Here is a 10,292-nt window from a genome sequence, read left to right as displayed (position 1 = left end):
ATTTAAGAAAGAACATCGTTTTATTAACAACTATGAATGTATTCTATAATACATCGTTTATTAACAACTATAAATGTATTCTATAATAACTACACATACTACATAAGATAACCATGTTACAGATAATAACTATAATATAGAAATATTATTGTATTTATGTATAATAACTAAAGAAGTCAGATATAAAAAACAAATGTCAGTGGGTATTTCTCTATCTTTTGATAGAGAAAGTCTACCTTCTTAACACAAAAAAACAAAGAACCCACAAGCAAAACAGTAACAGATTGGGGCATCAGTCAGTTGGGTGTCTGACTTTGGCTCAGGTCCTGATCTCACGGTTCGTGGGTTTGAGCCCCGCATCAGGCTCTGTGCTGACAGCTCGCAGCCTGGAGCCTGCTTCGGATTCTGTGTCTCCCTCTCTGTCTGCCCCTCCCCTGCTCACGCTCTGTCTCTCTCTCTCTCTCTCTCTCTCTCTCTCTCAAAAATAAATAAAACATAAAAAAAAAACTTTAAAAAGTAAATAAATGCATATTTTTTAAAGTATATAATAAACATGTCAGATAATATTCAACTTCTCTAGAATTCAAACTGTATGTCAAAAAAATGAGAAATCAATTTATCAGTGAAAAAGTTGTATTTATTTGCTTTTTAATTGTGTTTTGATGAGCATCTTCTTTGGATAGGATCTGTTACCCTGGACACTCTCCAACATCAGTAAGAGAATATGAATTTAGACAGCTTTTCCAGAAGGAGTTTTGGCAATACTTACCAGGAGGCTTAACAATTTCAAATGTTATGACCCATTTATTCTGGTTCTGTGACGCTAAGGAAAATGACATGAGCAAAGTTGTGGATATAAGGATATTTGTTGTAGCATTATTAATAACCGTGAAATAGTAGGTCCCAAATGTTCAAGAACAAGAGAGGGGAGAAATTAATCGTAGGTTTTTTTTTTTTTTTCATCTGATGGAAAACTAGACAGCCATTTAAACATGATTTGAAGAATATTTATGGGCCTTGGAAAATGTTTATGATGATGTTAAGAGAAAACGGCAGGCTCACCACCTGTAAATGACAGTGGCTTCCCCAGCAATGTGTGTCCAATTATCTGCATCTCTACATTTATTAAAAGTTCTCTTGTGGGGGTTCTTTTTAAGCTTATTTCTTTATTTTGAGAGAGAGAGCGAGCAGAGGAGGGGCCCAGAGAGGGAGAGAGGGAGAATCCCAAGCAGGCCCTGCTCTGTCAGCACAGAGCTGCGTGTGGGCCTCAAACTCAGGAACCGGGAGATCATGACCTCAGCTGAAACCAAGAGTCTGACGCTTAACCGACTGAGCCACCCAGGTGCCCCTACTTGTGGGTTTTCATATTCGTCCTCCACCAAGAATCACCAATATGCTGTATCGCACCAGTTCTACTGCATAGAGAAAAAGATTGAAACAAAATCCACAGAGGATTGTGGCTTTTCCCCCCTCAAGGGTAGAATTGATGGGCAATTTTATTTTGGCGTAAGATATTGTTTTTCCAAATTCTCCAGAATGTGTATTTATTCCATTTGTAATTTGAAAAGGGAGCTATTTTTTAATGTAAAATAAAGTCTTTAATCTGGGATGAGATACGCTGCTAATATTGGGGCTCTTAAAATTTTAGATTCCATTTCATAAATCAAATTTTCCCTAGATAATTTATCTAATACCCAAGCACAGTGTCATTTTGGTAGCACAGTGAGACCATACAATTGTTTTTATTTTTATTGATGCTTTTCCTCATTTTTCAATTAATAAAAATTTTCCAAGGGAAAATTGGAAGTTAAATTCAGTTTCTACTTTTTTTTTTCACTAATTTCACACGTTTTTGAGATAATAAACACTGACTTATTTTTTTAACTTAAGAAATATATTTTTGTTGGGGCACCTGGGCGGCCCAGTCGGTTAAAGGTCCGGCTCTTGATTTCAGTTCAGGTCATGATCTCACGGTTTGTGAGATCACGCAACACGGAGCCTGCTTGGGATTCTCTCTCTCTCTTGCCCCTTACCGCTCATGCTCTCTCTCCCAAGATCTGTGCTTTTGTCGTTGTTGAAAAAAAATGTTAAGCAGAAGGCCGTTAACTAATTCATCATTTCTTCTCTTCCTATTTCAAGAAGCTAAAACCCTTTGGTTGTATCATCGCCACTTCACGCTTTGAAAACCTGGACAGAGCTTGCTTCCCAGAATAGTGACGATAATCGGATACACTTGGTAAGAACACAAAGAGCATATTTGTAAAGAGTTACCAATAGCCTACAATCAATCAAGCTACAATTGCTTTTAAATTGTTTGTGTTCTTGTCTCTCTATCGCAATCCAGCGCGTCGTTTAAAGCGTGAAGATTGACGCCACCCTGGTCCGGCGGTGGTAACGTCTTTGTCCTCTGCATTCTGACCGCATACACCTGTCGTCTACATCGATTCCCGCACCACCTGTCTTGCCCTTGATCGAGCTCCCAGTTAAGCTTGCGATCTCAGGGGCAAAGCCATAGGCCCTGATGAAGCTCGTCGCGTAGCTGGTGCTCAGAGATCATGCAGTTAAACCCCTGATGGTGACATGTGCTCCGTGGACGATGAGTCTTACAAAGCCCGAATGTCCTCAGCTCCCTGCAGCCCGTGTTCAGTGCCAAAGGGGCACGTGCTCGGCGGTCGCTCTGAGTCAGAACCTGCCAGATGGGGGTGTCTGCCTGGGCTGCGCAGCTCACGCTCTGTGGGCACCAGCGGTGGTGTGAGCGGGGCTGGAACATTCCGGCGCACTGGCCGGTGATCGCCTGCCTCTGTGAATCTGCCCCCGGGACTATCCGCACGCTGCCTGGTGGGCTTTCCCCCTCCTCCTGCTCGTTTCAGTCACCGTGTCCCATAAGGTCCGGCCTGGCGTGCCACCCCCCACCCCCCACCCCTGCCACGAAACATTCTGTGATCCCGAGCGCAGCGGCCTTGCCCTGTCCTCCGCTGGGCCTTCAGTAGGAACGTAGTCTTCCGAGTTAAAGGAAACTCGCGTCTTTAAAACAAAACTGAGCCAGAATTTGTGACCTGGTACATAATTGATCTGCCCTCTGAACTGTTAGGATGACCGTATTTCTCTACAAACGTGTTCACCTTCCACGATTATTACACCCTGCATGTGTGCCCTGCTTCTGGACGGAACACCCTGGGGCCTGAGCCTGTCCCCATCCATCCGGCGTCCCCGCCAGAGCAGCCGGTGCGCTGTGGCCCAAAAGCGGTCCTGCTCAACATTTAATGAGGCGGTCACTCACGTGGCGTTTGACATGAGTCTACTAATAATGTCTTGCTCTTGACATGGAAATGTAACTTCATCGATTCATTTCCAAGCCTCCCAAATCGCAAGTGTGCTTCGAAGGAGGAAATCAATACACAGTGAGGAGACGCCGCTCCCGCCTTAGGCGCACGTGATGTCCCGAACCTCCCGACCGCCCCACCTGGAAGGAAGCTCGAGGGCAGGTATCAAACCGAGGTCCCGTGACTGCCAGGTCACAGAGGACCCTTGCTCTCCTGCCTTTACGTGCAGCATCAGAGGTGCGGCCCCTTAAATACACATAATCCAGCTTTTCTAAATCACTCCCTTACTGATGTCTCGTCACATAGAAAGGCAAGGGGTGGGCGTGCTTTGTGCGAGGCAGGCGTGGAGGCCAACGTGGCATTAGGTGGCCTCACTGTCCTGTAGGACGCCTCACCCCGAGTCACAGAGCATCCCGGCTTGAGGGCAGGCGGGGAATGGCAAGGATTCCGGCCAGGCCACCGGGGACTCAGGATGCTGGCTGCCTCCACGGTTCTGAGAGCTCCCAAGAGCCTCCCGATGGCCAAGCTTCAGCGCGTCCGATGGTGAGATACACAGAGCCCGGCTTGGCTGTCTTCAGGCTGCGGAGTGGGGCTGACGGAGGCCTCTGCAGGTGGAGCACAGGGGAGGAAGGCAGGGGTGAGGCGGGCCTTGTGTCAGCACACAGCTCCCCGTCCCCGGATGGCACGCTTACGACTGGGGACTGATGGCCGGGGCACGCTTACGACTGGGGACTGATGGCCGGGGCACACTTACGACTGGGGACTGATGGCCGGGGCACGCTTACGACTGGGGACTGATGGCCGGGGCACGCTTATGACTGGGGACTGATGGCCGGGGCACGCTTATGACTGGGGACTGATGGCTCTCCCGCACGTCGCTGGCCCATTTACACGCACCCTCCAGATCCACGAAGTTAGAAGACACAGAGAGACAGTTTTCAAGACTAAAACCGGCTTGATTTGGAGACATCCGTTTTCCCCAATTATCTACTTCTACACACAAAGCAAATTATAATCAAACACCATCAATTTAGAATTTACAGGGGCAAGGCCCACGTAATTGGTTACAATTCTGATTTATAAACTATTTTAAGAGACGTGCAACTTCGTTATTTGTAAATTCAATAAAGAGTGTGAAGATACAAGTGAATAAAAGTAAAATGAATTCTATAAAAGGACTTGTACGCTTCTGTGCTAGACGGAGAAATCCCAGTTGTAAAACACCTCACGACGAAACACAGCTCTGAACCGGGACGCCGAACACATTCGTGCAGCTCCTGTGTGCTGTCTCATTTCGTGAAGTATTTTTGGCATTTTAGTCTCGTCTCTCCGGCAGGATGTCTCTTAGACCCAGGGAGTGTGTTAAGGGCTCATTGAAGGCTCCCGAAAAGTTCCGAAGTGGTTGCTGTGGCCACATCGTCTGCCCCAGTCACTGGCTTGAGGCCGTAAATGCCCGTGGGACTGAACTTGGGAATGGGGTACATAAGGGGGTAACAGGTTAAAGGAGGTGGTGAGTGTGGGGCCCTCATAGGACAGGACTGGTGTCCTCGTGAGAAGAGACACCAGAGTGCTCTCTCCCTCTCCCCCTCTCCCCTCCTCCTCCCTTCCTCCCTCCCTTCCTCTCCCTCCCTCTCTCTCTTCCCTCCCTCCCTCCTCGCCCTCTTCACCTCTCTTCCCTCCCTCCCTCCTCGCCCTCTTCGCCTCTCTTCCCTCCCTCCCTCCTCCCCCTCTTCGCCTCTCTTCCCTCCCTCCCTCACTCCCTCTCCCCCTCCCTCCCTCCCTCCGCACATCCACAGAGCCCCTGGGAGGGCACAGTGAGACAGCAGCCCCCTGCAAGCCTGGAGAAGAGGCGTCAGAAGGACACCTTCCCACTGGCACCTGGCTCTGGGCACCTGGCCCCCAGACTGTGAGGACACACGTCTGTGTTTCAGCCCCTGTCTGCGGTCCTTTGTCACGGGGCCGAGCAGACGGTGCCTCAGCCATTTCAAACGCTGCAGGGCTGTGTCACTGTCCTGTCCTCGTGGATGAACCACCTCACGAAGACTGGCTCCCGTCCGGCTCCAGTCTCAGGAGACACAAGGTCACCCTCTGCCCTGTGTCCCTGTGCCTAGCCAGCCTGCCTCCGTTCCCCTCTGTGCCTCGGACGGCAGCATCTGCCCGCCACCCTCCCGGCCCGGCTCCACGGCCAGTGGCACGGCTTCACCGGAACGAGTAAAGATGTTCTTTGACCGCCCCCCTTAACATGACGAGTGGCCCTTCCCTTGAGTCCTCTGTGGCCCACCCTCAGCCCCCTGCCTGGCGGGGGCCGTGGGCACAGCCCGACCTACGCAAGCCTGCCAGAGGGCGCACGGCGCCTGGTCGCTTTGGAGCTCGGAGGAACCACGAAAGGTTTCTTGAGCGATACTGGGTTTCGATTATTCTATACGCCACCCCACTGCCGTGCCATCACCTGCCAGATCATTCTGAAAGTTACTCCTGGTTACTGCCGGGGTGCACTCTCACCTGCTGTGTCGACAACGCGCGTTCCCTCTGGGAGGTGCGTGCGGTGAGCAGTCAGAGCCGGGAGAGGGGAAGGGCGGGAGCCACTGGGGTTGACAGCCCGCCCAGCTGTCCCCAGGAGCGCCCCGTCGGGCCACGGCCGCCTCTGGGGCGATTCTCGCCCCTCCCGTGGCTGGCACTGAGCGCCCCCCGGAACCACGCAGGTGCCTGGAACACAGGTGAGCGGAGGGACGTGGCCTTTGTCCCCAGGGGACTTCTGGAAGGAGGGGGCCCACGTTCTAATCCCACCAGCCCTGGGAGCCAAGCGAGTGTGAGTCCCGCCTGAGGTTGACTGGGACCCGCTGAAATTAAAGTGGGGACAGCCAGGGTCCCTGGGTGGCTCAGTCGGTTGAGCGGCCGACTTCAGCTCAGGTCATGATCTCACAGTCTGTGAGTTCGAGCCCCGCATCGGTGTCTGTGCTGTCAGCTCAGAGCCCGGAGCCTGCTTCGGATTGTGTGCCTCCCCCTCTCTCTCTGCCCCTCCCCTGCTCATGCTCTCTCTCTCTCACTCTCAAAAATAAACATTAAAAGAAATTTTTAATAAATAAGTAAAATGGGAACAGCTGCTATCCCACCCTCACACCCCCCCCCCCCCGCCCCCATCAGCTGCTCCTTGGTTTCCATGGCAACTTCAACCCGGTCCTCCTTGTCTATCCTGGGGTCTCGGGCGTTAGGGCTGAGTCATGACAGTGTGACTCCTCTGGTGTTCCCGGTGGTGACACACACTTACCTGACGACACATTGTGATTTCATCTCCACTCGTGGTCGCTGTTTAATGTTTATTTTGAGAGAGAACATGTGAATGTGCACGGTGGGGAGGGGCAGAGAGAGAGAGAGAGAGAGAAGGAGAGAGAATCCTAGGCAGGCTCCACCCTCAGTGCGGAGGCTGACTCGGGACTCGATCTCACAACCCCGGGATCGTGACCTGAGCCGATATCGAGAGTCTGCCCCTGTTCACCTCCACTTCTAAGCAAAGGTGAAGCGTTACCCCCGTGCGCCTTTTACGGTGAACTTAAAGTATAGAGGGAAATGCAGTTCAAAGGTAACACAAAACCCACTTGCATAAGGTACAAAAACACGCAAACAAAACAACTTTCAGAAGACAGCCCCCTGGCTGGAAAGGGCCCCGGGGAGGCCACGGGGTCCTGCGTGCTTCGGTTTCGATCTGGGCTCTGATCACAAGGGACACTCCGTGCGAAAGTCCCCCAAGCTGATGCGCTCAGTACACTTTCCCGTGTGCACGTGACGCCCCGTAAAGAGTGAAAGCTGAAAGCAGTGTTAACGGAAGGAAGGCTGGGTCGTAAGCGGGGAGACTCTGCGGGCGCCTGCCCGGGCCGTGTCTCCCGGCCTCCAGACGCTTCCGCCGAGTGCGCAGGGCAGGGGGGTGCCCGACTGTGGGTCCCTGCCGCGTCGGAAAGCCTGCATTTCACAGAACCCAGACCGCAGCGGGTGCCGCCTTCTCTCAGGGGCGGGGCTCAGGGCCAGGACAGCCCAGCAAACTGTCCCTTTGAAAGCGGGCGTCTCGGGCAGGACGACCCGCGCAAGGCTCCCAGCCTGGCTGGCTGGAGAACAATGTCTGGCCTCTTGACGTCTCCCACCGCCTTTCCCATTTTCACGCGCGTTGCCCTTTAACCCTGGGAAACCTGGCAACACGGCAGGGTTTTCACCAAAAAGGCATCTCGGCGACTCTGCAGGAGCCCTGGAGGGGCCGAGGGGCAGAGCAGGTGTGGCGTCCTGAGGCCGCATGGGGGCAAGGGACGATGCTGTGTGGGGCAAGTGCGTGAGGCCACGGGTGCTCGGGTGGTTTTACGGGAGGGTGCCAAAGCCAGCCGCCGGGCAACGTGATGAACGGATCGTTATTTTCAGCCTCCCTACCTATAAAATGTTAACGCTAAATGCAGCTCACCCAGTATGCTCTGGTAAGTGACGTTCGCCGTCATTGGGGCTGATCTGCTACGAGGCTCGGGGGCCGGTCTGCTCGGGCTTGTCGTTCCTCCTGGAACCGGGTCAGGGCCTGTGGCCCGTTCCTTCGATTCATCTCTGTCACGGTTTTCAGGGGTGTCTGGGCACAACGGGGGCGGGAGGGGCGCTCGCCGACACTGGCCCGTGGCAGAGGGCTGCCCCATGAAGATTCAGGACCCGTGAATGGAGTAGGTGGGGGGACAGCACCCAGAGAACAAGCAGGGCCTCGCTATGGGGACGCCGTGTTTTATGGCCTTTCCTTTATGACAATCACCTAACGTCGTTCCTGATAAGAACACAAAATCCAAAGTCCGCCTCACTCTCGACGTCTTAGGATTTCTTGTCTTTTATTGAAATCCGAGTTAGCTAACATACGGTGTAATCCTGGGTCCAGGAGTAGAAGTCACGGTTCATCACCTGCATAGGCACCCAGTGCTCATCCCAAAAAGTGTCTCCTCGAAGCCCGCCACCCATCTAGCCCATCCCCCGCCCCCAGCGTCTTAGCGTTTCGAAAGAGCAGTGCCCTTGAGATTTGGTGCAAACCCCAAAAGACGGATTAGATGCAGGTGTCGCCGTCACGGTTCTGGGGCCTCCCCGGCACACGGGGAAGAACTCGGGACAAGACCCTCGGCTGCCCTGGCCCCTCTCCCCACATTCGCTGTCTGCCTTTGACAGCTCCCAGGTCCGGAATCCTCGCTCACACCCACAGGTGGGCCTTCCCTGCCGTCTCCACCCGGCAGCCTTGCCCCACACGGCGGGACGGGCCGTTTCACATTTACCCGCGACTTTGATCTTCACCTCCCCCGTCAATAGGGATGTGCCCAGGGCAGGAACTGGGGTTTCTCCCCGTCTTTGCTACCGTCACATGCACCGCCTGACCCGGTCCCCGCTCACCAACATCTGCTGGTGAACAAACTGTTCACACAGAAGCGCGGGGAAGGCAAAACCCGTCTACACCCTTGTGATCGAGGACCCAGAGCCAAATCGCTCTGCTGGGCTCTCGGCCAGCACATCCCCTGCAGATGTCTGCACCCACAGCTCGGAAGGTCCAGCAGGTGCAGAGCCCCCCCCCCCCCCCCCCCCGTAACTGGAAGAACACTCTCATACCTGTGTGGGGCCTGCCCTCATCCCTGGCCACACTGGGAGGCGGCCCGTGAGGACAGGTGTCACGGAGCAGCCCTGTGACAGGGAAGGGGCTGCGAGACACCACAGTCTCACGTGCCTGAGGTCCTGCAGGACAGGCCCCATCTAGCTCAGCAAGTGGTGTCTATGCACGTGTTTGCCCATATTTACTGCATTCACGATAATCGTAGCGGTAGACAGGCAGACTGTGGCTCACTATTGGACACAAGTTTAAGGATTCTCAGAGTTGGGCGCCTGGGTGGCTCAGTCAGTTGAGCACCCCACTCTTAATTTCAGCTCAGCTCATGACCCCAGGGTCGTGGGATCAAGCCCCATGTCAAGTGCCTCATCGGGCTCCGAGCGGAGTGTGGAGCCTGCCTAAGATTGTCTCTCTCCCTGCTTCTCTGCCCCTCCCCTGCCTGTGCTATCTCTCTCTCTCTCTCAAATTAAAACAAAATTTTTTTTAAGGACTCCGAGTTAAAGTCAGAGAGACGATGGATGGATGGCACAGACAGAGAGAGACATGGAGAGGTGGGGCCCGGCTCGGAGAGAAATTTATCATCGCCCTGCAGACGAGTCAGAGACTCAGGCAGCGTTTGGTGATGGTGCGTGACTGTCCAGGTGTATGTGTGTTTCCGGGGAAAGAGAGGAAGGAGGGGGAGGGAGGAGACGAGAGAAACAGTGGGACAAAACATCGAGAGCAGCCCCTCGCACGTCCTGCTCTCAACAGGCCGTTACTGGGAGAGCCGCCCCCGGACACTTCCACACGTTCCCCAGGCCCAGAGCGAGACAGGCCCAGGCCCAGGAACCCTGGGCTCCGAGACGGAAGCTACTGCAACAACCGACTGGCCCAGCTACTTGTGGCGCTCTCTCTGGTGCCCGAGGCCCTCCTCCCGGCCGGTTCCGGTCACCAGCCGCAGCCCGGGAGACCTTCCTCTGGCGCCCTGCCACAGGGCCGCCGGCCTCTCTCCGCTTTTCTGGGCCAGGGCTGCTCAGAAGCTGGGGGAGCCCCTGCACCAGCACGGTGACAGCCCACAATGAGGGGGCGCAGGGGGGGAGCAGCCGGGTCTGTCCAGTCTCCATCCTCTGGACGCACCCCGTGCGCCCAGCGCCTGTAGCCGTGACCTCAGCTGGGCCTGGGTGGCCTTCCTTGCTCCTGTTTCCCTCGCCCCGTCCCCCACTCCCGCTCCCCTGGCCACCTCTCCAATCGCCCCCTTCTTTGAGAGGGACCCCGGCGAGCCCCCACGTAGCCCCGGACCTCGGAACCAGCAGGCGACACGTGATGACGCGATGGTACTGCTCATCGAAGGTTTGCGCTCCGATAAGTTGGAGCTGATCACGAATCGC

General features: G+C 54.3%; 1 long non-coding RNA gene across 1 annotated transcript; it reads left to right on the top strand.

Moving 5' to 3' along the window:
- Window positions 1-7,548: 7,548 nt before the first annotated feature.
- On the top strand, window positions 7,549-9,755 carry LOC128777814 (uncharacterized). Its single transcript, XR_008423135.1, has 3 exons — window positions 7,549-7,637; window positions 9,414-9,550; window positions 9,676-9,755. It is a non-coding gene; the product is annotated as an uncharacterized LOC128777814 (long non-coding RNA).
- Window positions 9,756-10,292: the final 537 nt, after the last annotated feature.

The sequence above is a fragment of the Panthera pardus genome, unplaced genomic scaffold (assembly GCF_024362965.1).
Source record: "Panthera pardus isolate Hobbes unplaced genomic scaffold, ASM2436296v1 HiC_scaffold_17, whole genome shotgun sequence".
NCBI classification, from domain to species: Eukaryota; Metazoa; Chordata; class Mammalia; order Carnivora; family Felidae; genus Panthera; species Panthera pardus.
This window is presented reverse-complemented; position numbering and strand designations above follow the sequence as displayed.